The 10399-nt window shown below is 40.5% G+C and overlaps 1 protein-coding gene across 19 annotated transcripts in view; it reads left to right on the top strand.

The window, feature by feature from the left end:
• Window positions 1–3403: 3403 nt before the first annotated feature.
• herc1 (HECT and RLD domain containing E3 ubiquitin protein ligase family member 1) overlaps window positions 3404–10399 on the top strand; it is a 278704-nt gene continuing 271708 nt past the window's right edge. For 18 of the 19 annotated variants that reach the window (XM_052042328.1, XM_052042322.1, XM_052042327.1 and 15 more), the window contains exon 1: window positions 3440–3567. The gene's annotated coding sequence lies outside the window, so the exon portion shown is untranslated. Of the gene's footprint in view, window positions 3568–10399 lie in introns of all 19 variants that reach the window. The other variant, XM_052042323.1, reaches the window with a different exon arrangement.

The raw sequence follows: 10399 nt of genomic DNA, 5'->3' as shown, positions 1-10399 counted from the left end.
AGGGCTTTGGTGAGACTTTTTTGGAGTAATGTGTGCTGTTTTAGTCTCTGAATGGGGGATGTACTTGTCTTGGAGACAGTGCAGTGTAGACTCCTTGAGATGAGCGGTCATCCTGTAAAAGTAGATTTTGTGAGATTGGCCTTTACTCACTCCCTTCATGAGGTGACCTTATTGAAATATGAAGATCCTGAGAGAGATTGAATGGGTAGATACAGAGAGGCTATTTCTCAAGCTGGAGATTCTGGCACTCAGGACAAGGATTCAGCCACTTACTTAAAGAGAAACTTCTTCACGCAAGCCCTTGGAACTCGCTACTCCAGAAGGCTCTGCTGCTCAGTCCCTTAATACGAGACCGATAGATTTTAGGACAATAAGACACATAGCTTGAGCAGGAAAGTGGAGGAGGTTCAAGAGCAAGTATGTCTTATGCCTGGAATTTCTTAAATTCTTTTCATAAAGTTGGTCCTACTGTGTAACTCTTTCTCACCCACCACCCACTTCTGATGCTTCCCTTCTCTTACCCCATATTCCTGAAAAGACCTCCCTATAGATACTTATCCAGCTACCTTTTGAATGCTACATTTAAATCTGCCCCCATTGCTATCCCTGGCAGTAGACCTAATAGTTTGCTGTGTAAAACATGTTTCCCTCATGTCACTTTGGGTTCTTTTGCCAATTCTGCAATATTCTACATCCCTAGTTATTGACCCCTCTGTCAAAAAGCAATGCCTTCTCTCCATCAATACCTCTTACTGCAACCTTCTCTGTGCCAAGGAGGTCAACTGTAGCTTCTCTAGTCCATCCACATAACTGGAGTTTCTCATGCCTGGAATTATTTTGATAAATCCCTTCTTCACAACTTTCCTGAAGTGTGGCACCCAGAACATGACAATACTTAGCAAGAAACAAACTGAGCGGATCATAGAGTAATACAGCACGGAAACAGGCCCCTCAGCCCAACTCATCCATGCCGACCAAAGTGCCCACCTAAGCTAGTCCCATTTGCCCACATTTCTCTAAACCTTTCCTATCCACGTACATGTCTTTTAAACATTTAATATACCTGCCTCAGCTACTTTCTCTAGCAGCTCGTTCCACATACGCACCATCCTTTGCATGAAGAAGTTGCTTCTCAGGTCCCCTTTTAAATCTTTCCCCTCTCACTTCAAACCTATGCCCTCTAGTTTTTGGATCCCTTTCCCTGTGCATTCACTCGATCTATACCCCTCATGATTTTATACACTTCTACATGGTCACCCATCAGTCTCCTACACTCCAAGGAATAAAGTCCTCGCCTGCCTAAACTCTCCCTATAACTCAGGCCTTTGAGCCCTGGCAACATTCTTGTGAATCTCTTCTGCACTCTTTCCGGCTTAATGGCATCTTTCCTATAGCATGGCAACCAAAACTGAACACAATGCTCCAGGTGGTCAAGATCACCATCTTGAATGTCTCCCCCTCCCCCCTCCACACACACAGAATTTGTGGAGGGAAAGGAACTGTCAATGTTTCAGGTTGAGACCCTGCATCAGGATTGAGAGTGAAGAGAGAAGGTAGCAGGTATAAAGAGGAGAGGGCCAGTAGGTGATACATGGACTAAGGAATAGTGAGAAATGATGAACAGGTGGTGTGGGAGGAAGAAGGGTGGAGATGGGAGACAGAGGCAGGTGGGTGATAGGTGGAAGCAGACAAGAGGGAAAAAAAATCTTTTCTACACCCTCTCTTTGGATCCTTTGCATCCTTCCTAGAGTGTGGCAGCCCAGTATTGGACGCAATTTTGAGTTATGACTTAATGACTTCAACATAATTTCCTTGCTTTTGTACTGTCTATTTATGAATCCTGAGATACCACTTACATTTCTAACTACTCTAAATATGCCCTACCATTTTCAAGAATTCATGCACATGTACATCCAGGACCCTTTTACTACACACCATTTAATTTACATTTTCTCATTTAATCTGGCAGAAATACAAGTTAAGAGAATTTGGTGTATAAAATTACTGAAAGGTTATACAAACTCTCTAAGGATAAACCTTTTCTATCAGCAGGAATGTCAATAACTAGAGGACACAGATTAAGCATAATTAGCAGAAGGATCAGAGGGGGAGTTAAAGAAATGATATTTCACAAAGAAGATGGGGGTCAGTATTCATTGCCTGAAAGGCAAAAGCAGAAAACATTCAAAAATATCTGGTTGAACTGTATCATAATGTATAAACTTAAGAGGTTGAGGCCAGGAATATATCAGCATTCTATAATAGATTAGATGGATGGAAAGTACAAGTGGTGAAAGAGAAATGACAACCAGTTAGAACAACATAATTTTTTATTCTTTGGGTGGGTAAATGCTGATGTGGACTGAATGGTCTGTTTGCCTATTGCAATTTCTATGCATGTATCAGCACATTACAATGCTGTTTAGCTGAGTGTGCATGTAACATTACACAGACCCAAATCTAACTATGAAACTGTAGGGATTAATTCTAATTTCTCTTTCCAGACAGAACTGCAGTTCTGGAAATGTAAAGCAACTCAGATTATGTTTGCAGTTATGTTTAAAAAAAACACTAAAAGACAGCAGAATGGAGACCTGTTGTATTTGTGCTTCATAGTCTCAAACTGGTACTGCACGAATTACTGAATGTTACAGTACAAGGGTAACCTCATGCCCGGAGTGAGCAAACAGCCAACGGAGAAACTGCACTTGTATAGCACCTTTCTCAGCCTCAAGTACTCCTGAAATGTAACTGAACGTTCTGAAACGACTGCAAGGAACTCACTATGATTCGACAACAGCACTGCTTTGAATTGCCTTTTCCCGGGGTTTCGGCAGGCTGGCTGCAGGACAGGCATTGACTCTCGCTCACGGTGCGGGACAACTAACGTGCTCCTGACAGGACAACGGGTTGAAGCGCCTCCGACACTGCTGCACCGCCGCGAAGCTGCAGAGGAAGTGTCAGCCTGGATTCGCCACACTATAACCCCTTCGACATACAACTTGTTCACTCTCTTTTTTTCAGGCTGATTAATCGGTAGGTTTTTCTGGTGATACCTGGGCACAAGTGCTCCGTCTACCTCAACTTACACTTTCAGCTTCCTACCACCCAATTTAACGCATCAACAAAACAATTCCCACTAACTGACGTAAAAATAAAAAAACAGAAAGCACTAGAGATACCCTCAAGACTGACTAATTGACATAAAATTTAAAAAACACACAGAAAGCGCTGGAGATAACCCCGACACTCAGCACCAAGCACTGCACTTCGCCCTTGCAGGGCTCCCGCCCGTTCCCACATCGGGCCCGCGCGAACCCACCGCGCATGCGCCGGGGGAAGCCTGCGCGCCACAGGCGCGAGCGCCGGGTTGAACGCAACGGACCAACCGCCGGACTCCTGCGCAGGCGCGGCGGCAGGCGGGCCGGTTGGGCGGGCTGCGTGACGCAGTTCCTTCCGGCTGCTCTTTGGCGGGTCCCCGGATGTGGAATGGGTAAATACGGTCGGTTAACCCGTGAGGTGCCGGCGAGGCGGGGCAGGCAGCGGCTGCGGGCAAGTCGGGCGGCGGTAAGTACTTACGTCGGGAGGGTAGTATGCAAGGCGGGACACGGTTGCGGCAGTCTTGCCCCCTGGCTGAGGCCCGCTAACCCGACGTGCGGTAGCCGGGTCCGATGGCAGCGCTGTCGTCGCCCTGGTTTTTTCCTCCCGATGTCTAACCGCGCTGGAAGCCGTGGGTGGCTGTCACCGGCTCGGCAGCCTCAGGGAATTGTCCATTAAACACAAATCCTCTGCCACTGGCTTGGCTTCTGTAGGGTAGTCAGTTTTACAATACAAAAGAGCAGGCATTTCTATTGGCAATTAAAAGGCAACCATTCCCGGAGATATTTTCTGCCAAATTTCGTTCCATTTTCTCTCTGCCCCCTTTTGTAAAAGCTGTGGGGGTGGGGGCAAAAATCTAAAATGGTTTGACAAGGTACGCAGACGTGGCCTAAGAGGAGTATTGTAGTTTTTCTGTGTTTTATTTGGATTATTAAAATCCTATATCAAAAATTGATTTTAATTCTTAGCTAATGAACTATGACAATCATATGATCCTTTCTGCATACCTGTTTTCAGTGTTCAATGTGAGAGGGTATTTCAGAACATCATGCTGGCAAGGATATTTAGCCTTTGACCACCACCGTCATCCAATTTGAATTTTGTTTCTAACACTATAATAGTTACTTAAAAGCCTTTTGGCTTGGATACTTTGCAAATTAGAGCTTGTCTAAGCATGCAAAACTACAAAGATATAAAGGTCAAATCATTCCGATTGCTTTTATTAGATATTGCATGACATTGCAAGATTATGCTCGTGTGACTGCCAAGAAATATTTGGGTCGGGACAGTTACGCGTGCATAGTAAATGGATTCTGCAGGTCAGCATACTGCAAACATATATCTGTATATTTGTGCAGCAAAGTAATATTGATGGGCAGCATTCACTTATCTGCAACTTCCATGCTACAAAATTGTATTTGCTGTAATTTGCATTGGCAAGATGGGTATTATGTTGTAATTATTAAATGAAGATTAGAATTGTATGTGCTTAAGAATGTTCTTTGCTACAGGATTGAACATATCTGACTCATTGAAGTTTGCAGCACAGGAGTCCTTTGTTTCTGTTTCTGTTCAGGTTCTTTGCCAATGACGTTATCAAAATTAGATGCTAGTTTTGTTGAGGAAGCAAATGGTTCATAATTTTGAAATATGCATGACTGTCAGTGCACTTGGTTGATTTGCAATTTTGAGGGTTTTTTCAGCTTTTGCATATACACATTGATTTAAAAACAAAAACCATAATGGGGATGGTGAAAAAGGGGAATCATTTGAGTTCTATTAAAAATTGTTTAATGAGACTAAACAGTAGTATTAAAAATTGGATTGCAATGACTGGAGCACAATTTGTATCTGGATTAGTCGCCATAAAAATGAATCTGGAGGTTATAGCTCTGTAGATTTGTGACTTAAATATTTGAAAGAATGGCACACATTAAAAGCTCTTTTTTTATATTTTGCAGATTACTAGATTGGGTTTTCTGTGAGAAAAGATGGGAAAAGCTTTTGGATTGTTTTTTGCAGTTATTTCAAATTAGTGGTATTGACATCTGATCAATATGCTTTTTGCATCTTTTTGCCATAGTATTGGAAGCTACCATAAGAAACCTCAACATATCTGAATTCTATGGATCTGATTGTGTTGGTATTGATTTGCTTAATTGATACACTTGGCATAAACGTTTCATTTATGCTGCTTCTGAAATCCCTAATGTATCATTTTCTGTACAGCATGTTCATATTACTTTTCCAGGAAATTGGGATATAGGATTTTGGGTTTACAATAGGAAGATCAGGGCATGAAGCAAGGCAGATCCTATATTGCATGTATTACCTTCGATGGTTACTTGGCACATCAAAAGCTCCACTTTGGGTATTCTAAAAATTCTTAGTTGACGGTAAATACTTGCTTTAGGATAACTTAAAATTTTGGGGACTGAAATTGAAAGTGATGGTTTGGCTAAGCATACAATGACAGTGTAATTGGAATGTGTTTTTAAAAGGCATTATTAGGGTTGCTCTTGGTATTCTTGTGATAATAAATTGAACAAATAAAAAATTGAAATGATTGCAGAATGGGAGCCAATTTTGTCTTTGCTGCATTTTTAAATCCCTTGCTGACTCCAATTTTCTCTTTATTTTTGTTGTGTACGACTGAAATGTTTTTTTTCTGAAGGGCAGTGCCATGTTGAATGAGCACTTTTGAAACACGATTTGTTCTGCATTGCCTTTGAAAAACATTTTTTTTCCCTGTTAGAAAGAGGTGGTTGGAATAATGAATCATTATTTCTTACTAAGTTCTGTGGGCATGATCATGTGTTTAACAGTTGCCATTACCGTGTGTTTTTCTTTGGCATAAGCCCATCCTTCCAAATGTTGGATTTTTGTTTGTTTGCCCTTGCAATTCATGTAAATAATGTGGATTAAAGCTGTTCTGTATATGTTGTGGAGAGTGGCAAGAAGAAAGAGAAAATTAATACTTCAATTTGATGATGACCTTTCAAATAAATATGGAACAAGTTACATGAAGAATTTGAAGTATTGATTTCTGTCAAAATAAAGATGCAGAAAAGTAATAGTTCGCAGTATGTAATAGTTCACAGTATGTAATTTTATTGTATTAAATTTATTTCTGAAATCATGATTTAAAACTTGTTCAATGACTGAAATTAGTGAGTTTGAAAGGTGAATTTGACGTTCCCCATTATGTAGAAAATATGAGGTTTTTGAATCTCTCACTTGCACGCAATACCTGTTTTGTCATGTTAATTATATAGACCTCTAATTACTTTGTTTTTGCCACCTTCAAAGCTTGAATCAATGGAACGCTTTGTTTTGGAAAATGCATCTAATCGTATCACGGTGTTTTGTGCATTGGGTGCCTATGAGGGAGAGAGAGTTGGTTGGTTGGCATTCTTGTTTTCACTTACATTGGTGCAATCCATAAAAGTAAAGCTGTTCCTCAGTTTAGTGTAACAACATATTTGATATGCAAGGAGTTCGGCAGGGATAGAAAGGCAATTAGCACCTCCTGGAAGGAGCACTTTGAAGAATTTGATTGTGGTCCTGACTTTGACGCGAGACTCCTTGACTCCATCCCAGAGTGTACTAGCTGGTCAGTCTTGCCACTGTTCCCAGACCAACAAGGAATTCAAAAGACCATATGTCAACCGACAAATAACAGGGCCACGTGAGCTGTCTGTATCCCTGGTGAAGTTCAAAAATCTGGTGGAGGGTAACTCCAGACAGAAATTCACAATCTCAGCTCCCATAATCTGGGAAGAGCAGGATATGCCATGGCACAGGTGTTGTAATTCTGACCATCATCAAGTAAGAATGCAAATCTAACTGTGGTAACTACAGAGGGGTCATCCTGCTGTTTGCTGCAGGGAAGATGTAAGAGTCCTCCTCAAAAGATTCCTCCCAGTGGCTGAGGAGTTTTTCCTCAATTAGAGGCACAATGGATGTAATTTTTACCATGTGATATCTCCAAGGAAAATTTAGGGAACAGCATCAACCACTGGATATTGCCTTTTTCAAAAGACTTCCACTCCATTTGTCAAGAGGGACAGTGGACCATTCTTTTCAAATTTGGCTGCCATCAGAAACTTGCCTCCATCTTGTGCCACCTACATGAAGGCTTGTAGTCTCTGATTCTAACCAACAGGTCCAGAATAGACCCAACCTCAGCACAGACAGATGTCAAGCCCAACATGTTTCTTATTCTTTCTTGATAAATAATGAGCCTTATCTTGAAATAAGCTTCCCACTGGAGTAGAGTTAATCTACAGGACAAATGGAAAACTGTCCACCTTCTGTTGTTCTCAGACCAAGGACACTCCAGCTTTGGTCATTGAACTGCAGTTTGCAGATGGTGATTGTGCATGCCCACACTTCAAAGTTGCGTGCCAAGTCATCATCAATGTTCACTGAAGCAGAGTAGACAGTGACCCTTGTGCTAAACATCAACAAAACAAATGTCCTTTACCAACCTGTCCTCACTGCCCCAATGCCAACTCCTCATCATCTTAAGTGTGCCAGGACAACACTTCGCTATCTGAGAAAAAGAGCATTAGAAGTTCAGGACGTCCAGATATGGACTGTTGTAGAAAGCACCACAGCAGGACTAGCAAATAAATGAGTCCTGTGCAAGACCAATGTATCAAGTATCAAGGTTCCAATTGCATTCTGCTGGGACTGGTAGGCAGGCCATATCATTTGAATGCCCACCACCAGACTCCTAAAGCAGGCACTCTGCTCTGAACTTCGGCATGATAAGAGATGACCAGGAGGGCTGAACCAATTCAATGAAGTTCTCAAAGCCAGCTTGATAAAGTATGGCATCCTTGTTGACTTGTGGGACTTGCAGGATGAGAAGAAAAGCAGATTTTTTTTTTGCTTAAAAATTGTAAGGGACATGTAAAGTTGATAATCAATTCAAAAATGTTTTATAAGTAGTTGTTACATGTATTAGACTAAAGATGTCTGCAATTATATTAGATTTTGTGAAGAACACACTTGGGGTACTTTGTATAATTTCAAAATAATATACTTGCTTTTGAAGGTGCACAGCCTTAGGAGTTTAGAGGTTTACTAAATTGATTCCTTGGATGAGACAGGTGTCTTACGAGGTGATAGTGCGTAGAATAGACCTATAAACTTTGGAGTCTAAAGGTATGAAATGGTGATCTATTTTAAATGTTTAAGATTATTAGAAGCCTCGTAAAAGTAGATATTATAGGTTGCTTCCCCTTGAGAGAGTAAGCTTGAGCTAGGGATCATCTCAGGATAAGGGGCAGGATATTTAGGAGAGATGAAAATAGTTCATCACTCAGGTGTGTGCATTTTTGGAATTCTCTAGTCAGATAGCCTTGGCTATTGAAACAGATTGATAATTTTTTTGGAGAGAGGGAATATAATGAAAGGTTGGAGATCTCTGAGTAGTGAATAACTTGTATGTGATGGTGTTTTCTACAACAGCTGCCATAAGCCTATTTTTTAAATTAATTTTTCCTGGCATTACTTTCACTGAAACTCTTGTGTCCCTTTCCTTTAGCTGTCCAAATTCTCTTGCTGTTTTAATCCCATGACCACACTTTCTGCTCTTCCCAAGTCCTTGCTATTTAGTAAATCACTTACCATCTCAATACCATTTTCAAAAGAAAAGAAAGAATTGACTTCTATTTGCAGGTAGGATCTGCTGCAATTTCAGGATTGTCCAAAGTATTTTGCAGCCTCATTAACACTTTTATAATTTCTTCATAATGCAGCAAAAAATAACATTTTATTCTGAAATTAAATAAATTACCACATTGACAAGTCATTTTGTACAAATCCATCGTAGTGCTGAGTTTGAACATCTAAAGTCCATTGGCACTTGTAATAGAAACAAGTGCAGAATGAACATACCAAGTGATTTTAAATACTAAAACTTCCAAGCTCCAACTGTTACACTACATTTGGATCAGATTATTTACTTGTAATTCTTGATTCTTGCTTGACAGTGCTCTATCTTAATTCTTGCTTTGTTCTCATGTATGTTTTCTGTCAGAGGCAGAAGACAACCAAATACTCTTCAGACTGTAGTTTCACTTTGTGAACCTAGACATATGATTCCATATCAAAGCTTCATAGGGTGGCACAGTGGTGCAGCTTATAGAGTATCATGTCTCCAGTGACCCAGGTTCAGTCCTAATCTCTGATGCTGTCTGTGAAGTTTGCATGTTCTCTCTGTGACTGCATGGGTTTCTGTATCTCAAAGGCATGCAAGTTGGAAGGTTAATTGGCTACTAAATTACCCCTTGTGTGTAAGTAAGTGGGAGAATCTGGGGGAAGTTGATGGGAATGTGGGGAAAATAAAACAGGATTAATGCAAATAAGTGCTTACTGGTGGACCAAAGGATCTGTTTCAGTGTTATATAACTCCATAACTAACACTCAATGTTGTAAAGCCATGGCTTCCCCTCATAATTCTCACCTTCCATTTCCAACGTTGTGATTCATGACCTGTCCAACAACTCAACACCCGTTCTCCTTGATTCTCTTAATGCCAAGAATTCTATTTGCAATTTTTTTCAACAACTCCCTGGTTCTGCTTTTCCTCCTCCTTTTCCACTGTTGCATCCCATGACCATATTACCAGTGGTGACAGAAACATGGTTCTTAGAGGCCAGCACTCTGTCCACATATGCCAAGAATCCACAAGATAATACCTGAAGAGGCTACACTGGTTCTGTGTATCCAAATCAAGCCAAGAAAACCATTTAAATACCATATTCCAGTTACTCATATTAAAAAATAATATGAAGATGATCCCTTTGTCATTTTATGAAGAATTAAATAAAATTGTAGCTGTTTGAAGCATCAGGATGAATACCAGGGTGTCAGATAATAAAATACAATTTTACTTAATTAGGAATTATTCAAGAAAACACCATGCTCCAATAGCTTAAAGCTCTGTTAAAGCTTCATTTAAAAGTAGTCAGTGAAAATCTGTATAATCACTTGCGCTGTATCTGTATAATCATTTGTGCTGTATCTATCTCAGAAGAATAGAAGCACCTTGTGATCCAGTGGAAAAGTTATCTAGTAGTGGTTGTCCTGTTAAATTGTAATTGCTAAGTAAATAGAGCATTGGGTCATTCAAGCAAGAAAACTGGTATGTTCTAGGTTCTAATTCTGAAGTGGAAACTCAGCACTTTTAAGACTATTTTTTGTACCTGTATGGAAGAATGTGAACCATCTGAGCCCAGAAATATTTGGGCTTTAAAAGAGGGTGTGGGAAGACTTGGGTGGAGGGAGA

This window comes from Pristis pectinata, chromosome 32, assembly GCF_009764475.1.
Source record: "Pristis pectinata isolate sPriPec2 chromosome 32, sPriPec2.1.pri, whole genome shotgun sequence".
NCBI lineage: Eukaryota > Metazoa > Chordata > Chondrichthyes > Rhinopristiformes > Pristidae > Pristis > Pristis pectinata.
The sequence above is the reverse complement of the archived record's forward strand: the minus strand, read 5'-3'. Positions and strand labels throughout refer to the sequence as shown.